The sequence below is a fragment of the Delphinapterus leucas genome, chromosome 11, assembly GCF_059928025.1.
Source record: "Delphinapterus leucas isolate spDelLeu-1000000601 "Yukka" chromosome 11, BTC_Dleu_Yukka2, whole genome shotgun sequence".
NCBI lineage: Eukaryota > Metazoa > Chordata > Mammalia > Artiodactyla > Monodontidae > Delphinapterus > Delphinapterus leucas.
This window is the reverse complement of record NC_143139.1, coordinates 51,362,426-51,380,458: the sequence shown is the minus strand read 5'-3', so window position 1 is coordinate 51,380,458 and position 18,033 is coordinate 51,362,426.

The window sequence follows — 18,033 nt, the reverse complement described above, 5'->3', positions numbered from 1 at the left end:
TCTTTAATTTAAAGAAAAACATTTTCATCACTATTAGAGGCATACAGAATTCTACAGTGGCTTGAAGAACAAGTCATAGCTGGTGCATGAATCAAGGCTTTTTGACAAGGGTGGTTTCTGACAAAGTCCTGGAAGGTTAGATAGGGTTTGACAGGCAGAGATGGTTCAAGAACACTTTCCAGGCAGAAGAAATATCAAGGATAAAACTAGAGAGTTCCAAAAATGTTTGGGGTTATTAGGGAGGGGTCCATGTACCAGGTCAACTGAGCCATAGTGTCCATAAAGGCGGCAGTTGGTGATGTAGGTTAGACCCATATTAGTAGAAAGCCTGGCATGATGGGCTGACAGGTTTAGACTTATGTTCAAAACAAGGAACCTGTTAGTTAACATATAACAAATGCATGATTGGCACGATGCTTGAGGAGGATTAATCTGTAAGGATAAAAGAAGGGAGAAGAAATTGGAAAATAAGGAGGAAAACTAGGAGTCTAACTCAATACTAGTGAAAAGTAATACATTGGAAGGAGGGAGTCATAAAGAGGAAGGTAAACACAGCGGCATTTTTTTTTTTGTTTTTTTTTGTTTTTTTTTTTGCGGTACGCGGGCCTCTCACTGCTGTGGCCCCTCCCGTTGCCGAGCACAGGCTCCGGACGCGCAGGCTCAGCGGCCATGGCTCACGGGCCCAGCCGCTCCGCGGCATGTGGGATCTTCGCGGACCGGGGCTCGAACCCGTGTCCCCTGCATCGGCAGGCGGACTCTCAGCCACTGCGCCACCAGGGAAGCCCCACAGCGGCATTTTTACAAATTTTTTTTTACAGGGCTTAACGATGTATTAAAGTTAAAAGAGGATAGGGAAGTAGACCGGCATGGACTGTGCAGCTACATGATCCAGGCACTGGGCTCAATTATATTGCTGAGGGATGCGGGCAACGTAAGAGGAGCAGCAAAGGTTTCCAGATTAGGGAATGGGGAGAATGCTTGTTCCATTAACAGGAATTAGGAAATTAGGAGATAGTTTAATTTGGATGCGTTGAGCTCCATGTGCTGGTGGAATATTTAAGCGGTGATTTGTACGAGAAATTGAAAGTAAAACAAGGAAGCCCAGGAGTGGTGTCCAGGTAGGTGACATAGGTTTGGAAATCATCCAGGTAGTTGTGATAGTGAAAGCTGAGGATAAGACCACAAAAAGAGAGCTTTCAGAGAGAGAAGGGCTCTGTGTGGAGTGATAATAATATTGATAATCCTCCTCACCATTGCAAACACTGTTGAAGGATTAGTATGTGCGAAGCATCATGCCAAATACTTTTCATGCATTAGCTCATTTAATTATCACGATAAAGGAATCTGTAAATGTTATCACTATGACTAATTTGTTATTAATACACAATGTAAAAGTTAATTTTCCAGAAGTAGAATTCCAGATGATTTCAAGATGTTAAGTAGTGAGGAGGGGGCCTTAGAACTGGATTTATTTTCCATTGGAATCTGAGTCTTTGACTTTTTACTAAAAATATTAAGCTCATTTACATTTATAGTCATAAATCTTACATGTATGTATTTAGTTTTAAGATGTAGAAATTCATCTTGAATTAACTTAGGCAAAATGGAAATTCATTGGCTCCTGTAACCAGAAAGAGCAAGAGTGCAGCTAGAGACCCCCTGAGCCAGAGACTTGAGGCTACCACGATCTTCTAGCTCCACCTCCCTTCTTTGCTTCTCTCTGACTACTCTTTTTTTTGGCGATGCCGACCAGGGATCAAACCCGTGCCCCCTGTAGTAGAAGTGCAGCGTCTTAACCACTGGACCGCCAGGGAAGTCCCTCTCTGACTACTCTTGTCCACACATACTTCTCCACCCATCTTCCCAGCTTTATCTTCAAAGTTAAAAAAACCCATTTGCACAAATCCTGTTGAACAAACCCTGGAGAAGTAATATGATGTTCACAGTTTGTGCCAAATGTCTATTTGCCTATGAACTCAACCAGTATACAGGACTGGGTGGTGAGTGGGTGGGGATGATGAGGTTCTAGAACTGACCCAGCTTAAGTCAGATACTCGCTTCTGCATAATCTAGACCAGGTACATAAGATCATGTAAAACGATGTTATCTCCATTTGGAGTCTATGGTTAGAGTGGGGATGGGGGCATGGGGTTCTTTTCTCAGAAAAATGCAGAGATACTGGGCAGAAAAAGAGGTAAATGACCATTTTAATTGTTACAAAAATTAAAAGCTCTTATTTTATACTTCCTGGGTTTTAATCCCTTTCCTCTTTTAGACATGGATTGTTAGTTTGTTCTTATTCTCTGCAATAATTAAGAAGGAAAGCATCCTGTTTCAGTTAAACCATTCTTAGACTTTTGCCATCTAATTATTAAAATCAAGAGCAACATAAGAACTTTACTCCCCATTATGAAGGATGTGAAACCCAGGGCTTTTGTTTCCTTTGGTGAAGCTTCTCCTTTCTCTCCAGTGTTTTCTTTGGTGGTAGGGGGAGGGGTGGTTTCATTTAGACTGAGGTCATAAACTGCATCACTGACTTCGTGTTAAATAGTATAAATCATCTGTTTCAAGTAACTTTATTTCAAATTTATACACTAGTTGTAAAAATTCAACTTCTCTCTAGATATTTAACTTACCTTATTGATTACCCCAATTCCTTTAGCCACCACTTTCGTTTTCTTGAATCTAAATTTTTATTAATATGTTGGGGTTCTGAAGCAGGCCTTCAGGGCATTTATTTGGGAAGACAATCTGGCTTCTGTGTTCTTAGATACCTAAAAATGTCATTCTATGGCTTTCTCACCTGATAATAAATGGCCTAGGTAGCTCAGAATGAATGGAACACCAGTTCCTTTAGTTACTGAGTCATGGTCACTGTGGCAACAAGTAATGAGCAAGAACAAGGTTCTTCTATTTCAATCCTACTTCACAGAAAGTTAGGCAGGATTATTTTGTCTCTTAACAGAATCTGACTATATCTTTTATTTTACCATGTTCATAGATGAGTTTTCTCATTTAAGGTACTCTCCTGGTTAATCAGGAGGGAATTTGGAAGACATTTTTCATTGTGTCCTTTATCACCATTGTAGGCAGAAGGCGAGATTAGTTCTGTGATTCTACAGCTGGGTTTGGCAGCTTCAGAGTATGAGCAAAGAAAACAGACATTAGAGATTCCTAAGCTCGAGGTCTGGCCAAACAGACTATGGCACAAGTATACGTATCGATGAGAGAGTCCAGTCTAGTGATCAAATGATCACCACTGGCATAGCGTCACATTGGGTAGGGAGGTAAATGAAGCTGCAGCCTGTAGATATGCTGAAAGAACAGGCAAATGTAAAACTTGAATTTATTATTTGGACAAATAGGACATTCAGTAGGAGTGAAAGAATGGGATGATTAGGATGCTGTGATCAGAGAAGGAAATGTCAGAATTGGAAATCTGATCGCATCTTAGTTGCTCATATCCCTTTTAATTCAGCATTTCAGGTTTATCCTACATTCATATTTTATTTGAATCCCTCAGTCATTATCAGTTTGATGCCATTCGTCCATTATTGGGTTGTCTTTCTTCCCATTATATAATTAAAAAATAATTTTATCTCTGGCTCATACAAATGTGGGATTGCTTATTTTCTGTAAGCTAGATTCCTAAACAGCCTTTCCAGGTATCTTTATGGAAACATACTGTAATTAAGAGTCAGGGACAAGATACCCATTTTCCTGTCTAAGAATAATGCCACCTCTGTTTTAACCATCAGCTCTGGCTTTTGAATGCTCATTCTCACTGTGACTAATATGCCAAAACTTTCATAATTATGCATATGCAGGGAGAACAATATGCACGTTTGTTCTGAAGTAGAGAAGGATTAGAAGGATAGACTAATGTTAACTCCAGCTTAGTAAACACATACTTGCTATGCATGTCACAGAGCATTCACTCTGATGAAGAAGTTTTTGTGATTCCCTGATTACATAATTGAGCTTTATAATTTATGTTCTACTATATATTTTGCAGCAGATTTCATGGACTGCTTGATTGTGGTTGTGACAAAGCCTGAAATCAAATTCTAGTGTTTTAATCCCAAGTTGCGTTCTTTCCACTATCCCACATTGGTCTTTGTGTCTTTTTAAAAAAACTTTATTGAAGTATAGTTGATTTACAGTGTTAATTTCTGTTGTACAGCAAAGTGATTCAGCTATACATATATATTCTTTTTCATATTTTTCATATTCTTTCCCATTATGGGTTATCCCAGGACACTGAATATATCCTATGCTATACAGTAGGCCCTTGTTGTTTATCCATTCTACATAACAGTTTGCATCTGCTAATCCCAAACTCCCAATTCTTCCCTCCTCCACACCCCTTGGCAACCACAAGTCTGTTCTTTATGTCTGTGAGTCTGTTTCTGTTTCTGAGATATGTTCATTTGTGTCATATTTTAGATTCCACATATAAGTGATATCACATGAGAGATATCACATGAGTGATATCTCTTCCTGACTTACTTCACTTAGTATGATAATCTTTAGGTTCATCCATGTTGCTGCAAATGGCATTATTTCATTCTTTTTTGTGGATGAGTAGTATTCCATTGTATATATGTACCACATCTTCTTTATCCATTCATCTGTCGATGGACATTTACGTTGTTTCCATGTCTTGGCTATTGTGAATAGTGCTGCTGTAAACACAGGGGTGCATGTATCTTTCTGAATTACAGTTTTGTCTGGATATGCTCAGGAGTGGCATTGCTGGATCATATGGCAACTTTATTTTTAGTCTTTTAAGGAACCTCCATACTGTTCTCCATAGTGGCTGCACCAATTTACATTCCCATCAACTGTGTAGAAGGGTTCTCTTTCCTCCACACCCTTTCCAGCATTTATTATTTGTAGACTTTTTGACGATGGCCATTCTGGCCAGTGTGAGGTGATATCTTATTGTAGTTTTGATTTGCATTTCTCTGATAATTAGAGATGTGGAACATCTTTTCATGTGCCTGTTGGCCATCTGTGTGTCTTCTTTGGAGAAATGTCTATTTAGGTCTTCTGCCCATTTTTAAAAATATATTTATTTATTTATTTGGCTGTGCTTGGTCTTAATTGCAGCAGGCGGCCTCCTTAGTTGTGGCATGCGAACTCTCAGTTGTGGCATGCATGTGGGATCTAGTTCCCTGACCAGGGATCAAACCTGGGCCCCCTATTAATTGGATTTACACCTGTGGTTCAAAACATTCAATCAGAAAAATACAAATATACTGGCAAGTCAAATCCTCATTCAATAAACTACTCTCTCCAATTTCATCTCAGTTCAAACCTTATACAAGCACATCCACACAAAATTATAAAAATTGTGGACATTCACTAAGTATGGTTTTACAGCTCATTCTCACTTAAACGTTGCTTTATGAGCATTCCCTAGGTTAGTCAGTACAATTATGCAGTTCACCATTCATAGCTGCCTCATATTCCATCTTTTCCCTTGTGTTGGCCATGCACCTTGTTTCTAATTTTTTTGCTGTTGTAAATGATGCTGCAAACAACATTCTTGCCCCTAAGTCTGTGTCTGCACCTTTGATTATTTCTCAAGGATAAATCCCTATATCAGCCAGGGTTTTAGCAGGGAACTGATGGCATATTCCAAATGTTTAATTCAAGAGACTTTCATGAAGGGACTGATGACAAGAGTCGTGGACAGGGTTAAAGAATCAACAAGGAATGGTGAAGTACTCAGAGACTGGCAAACACACCCTTCCCATGCCTAACCAGAGAGAGAAAAGGGCTACAGTGTCAATGTCTCACAAAGAAAGTCTCAGCTGAGCAACTAGGGCTCAGCTGAGCAACTAGGGCAACAAGGAACCGTGGCCTTAAAGCTGTACTTCTCAAAGCGTGATCCCCGGACCAGTAGCATCAGCAACACCAGGAAACCTATCAGAAATGCAAATTCTCAGGCCTTAGCCTGTCCTACCAATTTGGAAACGAGGCTCCCAGATGATTCTGATGTGTTGAAGTTTGAGAACCACTGGCTTTAAGGAACAAAATTGCTCACAAAACCATGGCAGCAGTGAGGAATCAGGTGGTGGGAAGTAGATGTCCCCAGATCTCTCATTTTCTGACCTCTCTTCTTTCAGTGCTTTCACTGGCTAAACCCAGCTAGAAGCTAGAAAGCAAGGGAGCTCAGGGATCTTCCCCTAGACAACATAGAGTAGGACCAAAAAGTGTGGAGTGGTGACATGGAGGGACAGAAGGAGAAAAACCAGCCAATCCCTATACGTAGAACCACTGGAGCAAAAAGGTAAACATTTTTATTCCTTTTAATACATATTAGCAATTTTTTTCCATAAAGTACTCATAAATAAACATTTTTACCAGCAGTGGCTATGACTGCCAGTCTGGTGGAATTCTTGCTAACTCTGAATATGAGTTTAAAAAAAAGTCTGTTCCAGTTTTGTCAATTTGAAATGGTACCTTGGTTGTGTTTTAATTTGCATTTCTTCATTTAAAATGAGATAAATTTTTATTTATTTTTATTTTTTTAACATTTTTATTGGGGTATAATTGCTTTACGATGGTGTGTTAGTTTCTGCTTTATAACAAAGTGAATCAGTTATACATATACATATGTTCCCATATCTCTTCCCTCTTGCGTCTCCCTCCCTCCCACCCTCCCTATCCCACCCCTCCAGGCGGTCACAAAGCACCGAGCTGATCTCCCTGTGCTATGCGGCTGCTTCCCACTAGCTACGTATTTTACGTTTGGTACTGTATATATGTCCATGCCTCTCTCTCGCTTTGTCACTTCCCCCTCCCCATATCCTCAAGTCCATTCTCTAGTAGGTCTGTGTCTTTATTCCTGCCTTACCCCCAGGTTCTTCATGACATTTTTTTCCTTAAATTCCATATATATGTGTTAGCATGCGGTATTTGTCTTTCTCTTTCTGACTTACTTCACTCCGTATGACAGACTCTAGGTCTATCCACCTCATTACAAATAGCTCAATTTCGTTTCTTTTTATGGCTGAGTAATATTCCATTGTATATATGTGCCACATCTTCTTTATCCATTCATCCGATGATGGGCACTTAGGTTGTTTCCATCTCCGGGCTATTGTAAATAGAGCTGCAATGAACATTTTGGTACATGACTCTTTTTGAATTATGGTTTTCTCAGGGTATATGCCCAGTAGTGGGATTGCTGGATCATATGGTAGTTCTATTTGTAGTTTTTTAAGGAACCTCCATACTGTTCTCCATAGTGGCTGTACCAATCCACATTCCCACCAACAGTGCAAGAGGACTCCCTTTTCTCCACACCCTCTTCAGCATTTACTGTTTCTAGATTTTTTGATGATGGCCATTCTGACTGGTGTGAGATGATATCTCATTGTAGTTTTGAGTTGCATTTCTCTAATGATTAATGAAGTGGCATTCTTTCATGTGTTTGTTGGCAATCTGTATATCTTCTTTGGAGAAATGTCTATTTAGGTCTTCTGCCCATTTTTGGATTGGGTTGTTTGTTTTTTTGTTATTGAGCTGCATGAGCTGCTTGTAAATTTTGGAAATTAATCCTTTGTCAGTTGCTTCATTTGCAAATATTTTCTCCCATTCTGAGGGTTGTCTTTTGGTCTTGTTTATGGTTTCCTTTGCTGTGCAAAAGCTTTGAAGTTTCATTAGGTCCCATTTGTTTATTTTTGTTTTTATTTCCATTTCTCTAGGACGTGGGTCAAAAAAGATCTTACTGTGATTTATGTCATAGAGTGTTCTGCCTATGTTTTCCTCTAAGAGTTTGATAGTTTCTGGCCTTACATTTAGGTCTTTAATCCATTTTGAGCTTATTTTTGTGTATGGTGTTAGGGAGTGATCTAATCTCATACTTTTACATGTAGCTGTCCAGTTTTCCCAGCACCACTTATTGAAGAGGCTGTCCTTTCTCCACTGTCCATTCCTGCCTCCTTTATCAAAGATAAGGTGACCATATGTGCGTGGGTTTATCTCTGGGCTTTCTATCCTGTTCCATTGATCTATATTTCTGTTATTGTGCCAGTACCATACTGTCTTGATTACTGTAGCTTTGTAGTATAGTCTGAAGTCAGGGAGCCTGTTTCCTCCAGCTTGATATCTAGTCTCATAGCATTGTGGTTGGAAAAGATACTTGATACAATTTCAATTTTCTTAAATTTACCAAAGGTTAATTTGTGACCCAAGATATGATCTATGCTGGAGAATGTTCAATGAGCACTTGAGAAAAATGTGTATTCTGTTGTTTGTGGATGGAATGTCCTATAAATATCAATTAAGTCCATCTTGTTTAATGTATCATTTAAAGCTTGTGTTTCCTTATTTATTTTCATTTTGGATGATCTGTCCATTGGCGAAAGTTATGCTGTACCATTGATGTATATTTCTGTTTTTGTGCCAGTACCATTTTGTCTTGATTACTGTAGCTTTGTGGTATAGTGTGAAGTCAGGGTGTCTGATTCCTCCAGCTCTGTTTTTTTCCCTCAAGATTGCTTTGGATATTCGGGGCCTTTTGTGTCTCTAATCACAAGTAGTGAAATTGAAACTGTGAGTAAAAGTCTTCCAACAAACGAAAGTCCAGGACCAGATGCCTTCACAGGTGAATTCTATCAAACATTTAGAGAAGAGCTAACACCCAACCTTCTCAAACTCTTCCAAAAAATTGCAGAGGAAGGAACACTCCCAAACTCATTCTACGAGGACACCATCACCCTGATACCAATACCAGATGAAGCTACTCCAAAAAAAGAAAATTATAGACCAATATCACTGATGAATATAGACGCAAAAATCCTTAACAAAATATTAGTAAACAGAATCCAACAACACACTAAAAGGATCACACACCATGATCAAGTGGGACATCCCAGGGATGCAAGGATTCTTCAATATACACAAATTAATCAATGTGATATACCATATTAACAAATTGAAGAATAAAAACCATATGATCATCTCAGTAGATGCAGAAAAAGCTTCTGACAAAATTCAACACCGATTTATGATAAAAACTCTCCAGAAAGTGGGCATAGAGGGAACCTACCTCAACATAATAAAGGCCATATATGGCAAACCCACGGCACACATCATTTTCAATGGTGAAAAACTGAAAGCATTTCCTCTAAGATCAGGAACAAATCAAGGATGTCCACTCTCACTACTATTATTCAACATAGTTTTGGAAGTCCTAGCCACGGCAATCAGAGAAGAAAAGGAAGTAAAAAAATACAAATTGGAAAAGAAGAAGTAGAACTGTCACTGTTTGCAGATGACATGATACTATACATGGAAAATCCTAAAGATGCCACCAGAAAACTACTAGAGCTAATCAATGAATTTGGTAAAGTTTCAGGATACAAAATTAATGCACAGATATCTCTTGCATTCCTATACACTAACAATGAAAGATCAGAAAGAGAAATTAAAGAAACAATCCCATTCACTGTTGCAACAAGAAGAATAAAATACCTAAGAATAAACCTACCTAAGGAGGTAAAAGACCTGTACTCAGAAAACTATAAGACACTGATGAAACAAATCAAAGATGACACAAACAGATGGAGAGATATACCATGTTTTGGAATCGGAAGAATCAACGTTGTGAAAATGACTATTCTACCCAAAGAAATCTACAGATTCAATGCAATCCCTATCAAATTACCAATGGCATATTTTTACAGAACCAGAACAAAAAATCTTAAAATTTGTATGGAGACAAAAATTATATATTCTGATTTAGACTTTAAAGAATCCCTGGCTTGAATATGTATGCCATCCAATTACATTCAATGTATCTTTTTTTAAAACATCTTTATTGGAGTATAATTGCTTTACAGTGTTGTGTTAGTTTCTGCTGTATAACAAAGTGAATCAGCTATATGCATACGTATATCCCCATATCCCCTCCCTCTTGCATCTCCTTCCCACCCTCCCTAACCCATCTCTAGGTGGACACAAAGCACGGAGCTGATCTCCCTGTGCTATGCAGCTGTTTCCCACTAGCTATCTATTTTACATTTGGTAGTGTATATATGTCAATGCTACTCTCTTACTTCATCCCAGCTTACCCTTCCTCCTCCCCATGTCCTCAAGTCCATTCTCTACATCTGTGTCTTTATTCCTGTCCTGCCCCATCTTCATCAGAACCATTTTTTCTTTTAGATTCCATATATATGTGTTAGCATACGGTATTTGTTTTTCTCTTTCTAACTTACTTCACTCTGTATGACAGTCCTGAGTGTAGTGAGGTCCATCCACCTCACTACAAATAACTCAATTTCATTTCTTTTTATGGCTGAGTAATACTCCATTGCATATATGTGCCACATCCTCTTTATCCATTCATCAGTCGATGGACACTTAGGTTGCTTCCATGTCCTGGCTGTTGTAAGCAGAGCTGCAGTGAACATTGTGGTACATGAATCTTTTTGAATTACAGTTTTCTCAGGGTATATGCCCAGTAGTGGGATTGCTGGATCATATGGTAGTACTATTTTTATTTTTTAAGGAACCTCCATACTGTTCTCCATAGTGGCTGTACCAACTTACATTCCCACCAGCAGTGCAAGAGGGTTCCCTTTTCTCCACACCCTCTCCAGCATTTACTGTTTGTAGATCTTTTGATGATGGCCATTCTGACCAGTGTGAGGTGATCCCTCATTGTAGTTTTGAGTTGCATTTCTCTAATGATTAATGATGTTGAGCATCTTTCCATGTGTTTGTTGGCAATCTGTATATCATCCTTGGAGAAATGTCTATTTAGGTCTTCTGCCCATTTTTTGATTGGGTTGTTTGTTTTTTTGATATTGAGCTGCATGAGCTGCCTGTATATTTCAGAGATTAATCCTTTGTCTTAAAAGACAAAGTTGCTTAAAAGTTGCTTCATTTGCAAATATTTTCTCCCGTTCTGAGGGCTGTCTTTTGATCTTGTTTATGGTTTCCTTTGCTGTGCAAAAGCTTTGAAGTTTCATTAGGTCCCATTTGTTTATTTTTGTTTTTATTTCCATTTCTCTAGGAGGTGGGTCAAAAAGGATCTTTCTGTGATTTATGTCGTAGAGTGTTCTGCCTACATTTTCCTCTAAGAGTTTTATAGTGTCTGGCCTTACATTTAGGTCTTTAATCCATTTTGAGTTTATTTTTGTGTATCATGTTACAGAGTGTTCAACTTCATTCTTTTACATGTAGCTGTCCAGTTTTCCCAGCACCACTTATTGAAGAGGCTGTCTTTTCTCCATTGTATACTCTTGCCTCCTTTATCAAAGATTAGGTGACCATATGTGCATGGGTTTATCTCTGGGCTTTCTATCCTGTTCCATTGATCTATATTTCTGTTTTTGTGCCAGTACCATACTGTCTTGACTACTGTAGCTTTGTAGTATGCTAATCAATGGATTTGGTAGAGTATCAGGATACAAAATTAATGCACAGAAATCTCTTGCATTCCTATACACTAATGATGAAAAATCTGAAAGAGAAATTAAGGAAACGTTCCCATTTACCATTGCAAGATGAAGAATAAAATACCTAGGAACAAACCTACCCCAGGAGACAAAGACCTGTATGCAGAAAACTATAAGACACTGATGAAAGAAAGTAAAGATGATACAAACAGATGGAGATATATACTATGTTCTTGGATTGGAAGAATCAACATTGTGAAAATGACTATACTACCCAAAGCAATCTGCAGATTCGATGCAATCCCTATCAAACTACCAATGGTATTTTTCACAGAAGTAGAACAAAAAATTTCACAATTTGTATGGAAACACAAAAGACCCTGAATAGCCAAAACAATCTTGAGAAAGAAAAATGAAGCTGAAAGAATCAGGCTCCCAGACTTCAGACTATACTACAAAGCTTCAATGTATCTTTTAAACCACATAAAAATCTCTCTTGAAACAGTCGGGTATAAATTAAAACGAATAAAACCACGTTTGTGTTCATGAAAGTATTTGACACAAATAAGTGTTAGTGTATTACCCTGTGTAAGCATGGTTTCATAAAAATATAAGATATAAACATTATAACAAAAAATGCTTTATGTTTAAGGTGTTATATATGGGTAAAATTCTGTTAAGTATTATCCTTCAGTTTCTGTTGGAAATTTATTGAATGTTACCCAGTGAATTAGGTAGGGAAGAATATGCATAGACTTGTGAATATGAGAAAAATAGCTTAATGCTTATCTACAAAATCTTGTCTGAGATTGGAAATTATGTATACCTGTGATAAACTGTCTGAAGCTCCTGTAAGGATGATAAATAATAATGGAGAAGATGGAAGTTAAATGACAAATCTTTTCTATACTGGGCTAAATGCCATTTATAGCAGTTCTCTGTGAAATGTTTTATTGTCATGTAAATTATATGCCATTTTCAATCTGGCAGTTTTCAAATTGCTTCTCTTTTTTGCAAAAAAAAAAAAGAAAAAGAAAAATATTCTGTTAATAATGGAAAACATTCTTTTCTGTTCTGGAGGGTTTGAAGATAATAGCTCTAAAATGTGAAATGCAATACAGTGTTCCAAATATGTAGTAACTCTGGGAACTCTATAAAAGTGAAATCCATCCACAGCTTTCCAGAACCTAATATCCACATCCACCAGGGGAATTATTAACCTTCTCTAATATCCCTAAGTAACTTTATTTCAAAAATATGTATTATAATCATTTTAGGAGAAATTAAAGTAATAGAAAAAGGAAAAAGTATGTCTCTATAGTACTGAAGCTGGTAATGCAAACCCACAGCATAAGCTATTTTTGTTTCAAAATGGGTAAGTGAAATAAGGGATGGGTATATTGTCTACACAGAAAAAAAAACAACCTTGTTTTAACACATATTTCTCTTCTTTCAATTTTTAATGTTATATTTGAAAACTGTCAAGCATATTCAAAAGTAAATAGAATAGTATAACCAACTGGCATATATCCATCACCCAGCTTCAACAATTATCACTAATATTCACTATCTTGAAGTCAATTTTCTCTGATACTAATAATGCCTCTATTTCTTATGAATAGTTTTTCCTTGGTATACATTTTTTCGATCCTTTTCTTTTAACTTACCTGAATCTTTATATTTAAAATACTATTTTTGTAAGCAGCATTGTTGAGTCTTCCTTTTTAAAATCCAATCTAACAATCTCTGCTATTTAAATGGGGTATTTAGACATTTATAGTTAATGTAATTAAAGATATAGTTAGCTTTAAGTCTACAATTTTGCTATTTGTTTTCTACTTGTTATATTTGTTCTATATTATTTTCCCCCTCTTTTAGATTGAGTATTTTTAGTATTCTATTCTATCTCCAGTATTGTTTTGTTAACTATACCTCTTTGTTTTATTCTTTAGTGTTTCTTCTAGCATTTACAACATTCATCTATAACTAACCACAGTCTACCTTCAAATAATATTGTACCACTTCACATATACTGAAGAACCTTATAAGACTACACCTCTGTTTCCTCCCTCTCAATCTTTGTACTATTGCTGTCATATGTTTTACTTTTACATATTATAAACTTCACAATACTATTTTTGCTTCAAAGAGTTAACTGCTTTTAAGGAAAATTTTTTAAAAGAAAATATTATTTTATATTTATCCACATATTTAGCTTTTCTGAGTTCCATCTTGTATAATCTTCCTTTCTTATTTCTTGTAATGCAAATTTTCTAATGACAAATTTTTTCAACTATTGTTTTAAACATTTTCATTTCATTTTTAATTTACTGAAGGACACTTAAATGAATATAGCTTTCTAGATTGCCTTTTTTTCTTTCAGCATTGTAAAATCCATTTTTTTCTACCTTGAATTGTTTCTAAAGAGGTCTTAAGCTTATTCCTCTATAAGTAATGTGTCTTTTATTCTCTGCCTGCTTTAAAGATTCTTTTCTTTATCACTTGTTTTCAGCAATTTTATCTTTATTATAGCTGCCATCTCTCTCCTCATTATATTCATGTTTTTCTTTAAACTCTTGAGCATATTTAAAGTAGTGCTTGAAAGTACTTATCTGTGAATTCCATCATTTCTATCATTTCTTGATCTTTTTCTATTGATTCATTTGTCTTCTGGTTTATGTATTACCTTTTTCTGCTTCTCTGCATGCCTAGTAATTTTTATTGGATTCTGAACATTATGAATTTTAGGCTTCAAATGTCTGGATTTAAACATTTTTCTTTAAAGAGTGTTGAGTCTTGTTCTGAAGGAAGTTAACCTACTTGCAGGTTAGGTTGATCCTTTTGAATCTTGTTAAGCTTCATTAGAGTTGATCTAGGGTAATTTTTATTCTAGAGCTAGTTTAACCCTACCATTAAAGAATTATCCTTCTGGGGTCTCCACCAAGTACCTCAATGTTCACCGAAGTCTCTACAGTTTGCTTGGTTGGAAATCAAATGTCTCCCTGCTTTGCATGAGCTCTGGGAACTTTTCAGCTTATTGCTTTTGAGTAGTTTCTTAACCAGCCTTGTGAAGTTTCCCCCTATGGATTTTCATCTTAGTATTCAGAAACAGACTCAAGGAGACTTCTATGAAGAATTCTTGAGCTTTTTTCCCCCATAATCTTTCTTCTAAGTTCTTTGCTTCACAAATTCCAGCTGCCTCGGCCTCCTCCATCTCTGTCTCCTCAGAGACTACCTTGCTCTGCTTGGATTCCCTCTCCCTACTCCATAGTCAGGAAAGTGCCTTCAGAAAAACAGCCAGAGTGATCATTGAGCTTAAATAACTTGTCTCCTTTCTTTTAGGATTTACAAACTTTAACACTTCCTATCATTCAATGTCTTCAAACAGATTTCTTATATTTTGTCCACTTTTCTAGTTGTTTGCAATAGGAGGACAAGTTCGGCACCATTTACTCCATCGTAGCGTCAGAGGAAGTTTCAGTTCCAATAATTATCTACTCATGGCCAACCTTATTTTGTCTATACCTCCACCTCCACTCCCACCCCTCCAATTTTAAGTTGATGGTGGATGGGACAATTCCAACCACAATTATGAGTAACTAAAATAGGATTACCACTTGAAGGTTGATGTTGTGCCACAGATGCTAGAATGTACAGTGTGAACATTGGAACCTTCAACTTGACTTCAAATCCATGGTTCAGCTTATAGTCAATAGAGGTATATTTTGGTTTTTGTTTTTAAGTCATTTGAATTCACAATTCCAATATCAGTTACTGTGAAGCACATTTATTAAAGTGACATTTATTTAGTTCTTCTTTTAGAAAGGCAGCATACTGGATATGAATTACAGATTCTTAGCACAAGTATCAATTAATGATTATCTAAATGTTATATTCTTGTTACTTATTCATATAGCTTAATTGGTTAAATAGTTGTTAGGCAAGAAAATTTAAAAAGCTAGTAATTCATCATTTTGACATCTGTTCTTTGGATATTACCCAAATTAAGGCATTTATTAGGTAATGTTCCTTCCTTAACCATTTTAATCACCTACAATAAGTGAACTAAACATTTCTACATGTTAAAATTTCCCAGTTTCAGAAGGCTGCAGAATAAATACTGTTAAATGGCAAAAAGTCTTTAACACCCCAGCCAAAATGCTGACCAATTGTAAACACCTTATAAAAATACAAGAGACTTGTATTTTCTGTCAGTGGAAGTGACATTTTAGTACACTTTTCTTCTAGGAAACAAAAGCAATTTTTTTTTTAATTCTTAGTAAACTCAGGAGGTAGTATAATGTGAGTCCTGGTGTTTTATTTTATTTTACTTTATTTTATTTTATTTTAGAGTTGTAATATAGCAATGAATGGAAAAGCTTAAGAATTCACAGCATTCTTCCATTTAAGCACAAAACTAGTGAGTCAGTATGGTGTAGTAAATGTTCACTAGAATTAGTGGCTAGGTTTTAATCCTAACTGCCAGTAACTTGCTGGCTTTGATTGAGCTGTAGTTCATTCATTGTCATGAATCCTATTAAAAAATAACTTATATCTCTCCATATATCTGACACTATTCACAGGAGAGTGATGAGAATGAGTAGTTCAATCACTAGAGATGTGAACTGTGGGAGCATAAATGTCATCAGTGTCTATGGCCTAGTTCAGTGGTTCTCAACACTAAGACCCAACACTACCATTTAAGTTGCTTTATTTTCTGTGTTTCGTTTGTGGGTTTTTTCCCCAAGTTTTTAAACATTTAAAAAATTATATACAGTAAAATTCAATTTTTTTGGTATACATGTCTATAATGTTTGACAAATTCATGCAGTCATATAGTAATCACTACCATAGTCAAGATTCAGAACAGCTAACATTGCCCCCCAAGAAATTCCCTCATGATGCCTTGTTGTAATAAAACCATCCTGGAAACCCACGGCGTTTGGTAACCATTGATGTATTCCCTGATTTTCTAGAATGTCACATAAATGGAATCACATAGTATATAGACTTTACAGACTGACCCAAAGCCGCCTTCTGTTTTTCCCCCTTTATGATCCTTTAATAGGATCCAAATGGATGCTTGCATCTACTTTAATGAAAAGTTTGGTTTCAAGGGAAGTAAGAAGATCAGAAGCTATTATATATAAAAGTACAGGAAAATGAGAAAAGCAGAGGTGTGATGTGATTTTTCCAAAACGTGGATAATTCTTGGTAAAGATCCAAGCAAAACGAAGTACAATCTTACTCTTCGCAGAATCTTACTATTGCCAGTAGTTGCATTTCTGGAAAATTCAGTGTATATTAAAAACTGTATGTTTATATGTAAAATGGAGCTAGGTTTCTAGGTTCATATAATTATAAACAGGTTTTCATCTACATGAATCTCCAATGGGGTCATCAAAAGATGTGTAGACTGTGGGACAATTCATGTGTGGTCCTGTCTCGTGCATAGCAGGACATCTACTATCCCTGCCCACACCCTGTAAGAGCCCAAAGTGCCCTCTAGTCGTTGTAACAACCAAAAATATCCCCACAAGGCATTTCTAAAATGCTTCCTAATGGGTGGCAGTTGAAACTCACTGGCCAAGATGAAGTAACTCTCATGCCATCCAATACTGTCAACTGGGATCAATGTTCACCAATCTTGTGATTACCAAGTGAATTCTGCAGATACCTTCATACCTTCATAGGAAAGGGAAGTCTTGGAATGCTGACTTTTGTATTCTAGTTTCCAAAAATAGATTCCGCCTGTTAGAGATTAACAAATTATCATTTTGGTTTATCCCGCTTCTGTTTTGAGTTTATCCTGAAACAGTCTCTGAGGACCTGATCAACTTGAAAGTGACAAAATTGAGATTTGTCTGCCCCAAATTAATTTCCTATTTTGTGTTAACTCTGCCAAGGAATTTTTCCCTCATTAGGTCTTACTTTCACAATTAGCTGATCTCCCTTGAAATTTTGAATGTGTCCTTTCAAAAATTCACAAGTGCATATTTTTAAAGGTTACTACAGGCCAAATGCTATTCAGTATTTTACCTAAATGAAGCCAGTCACATAAACTGGCATTGTTTGATTGTGATTATTCCCATGAATGGAAAGAATATGTATCATGTTCAGATGGTCCAGAGAAAAATGCCTCAGGAAACTTGAGTATTCTCAAGAATGAGTGCAAGATAGAAGAATTCAACCCTCATTGTGATTATCAGTTATTAATAAGGCAACTTCCACAATATATTTTATAAAAGGCCTTGGGAAAAGTTTTTTAATTATAAAGATAATTTTTTCATATGTGAGAAGAGTTTTTAGAGTCACAGTGTTTTCTAAGATGCTAGTTGATGCTGCTAGGGTTGCACAGATGATGAAGCTACACCTATGCCCCCCATTGTCTATTAATGGTAGTTTTTATTGCCATAACCAAAGGGCAGAGCAAAATTTCCTCTTGGGCACAAGTTATATGGCTTCATGTAAATTAATGATAAATATTCAAGGCATTTGTTAAGAGTAAATTAACTCTGTTAAGAGTAAATTTTTGCAGACAGCCTGTAGTAACTTGGAAGAAGCTAGTAATTTACAAGAGGGAACCAACCATAGCCATGTGGATCCAAATATT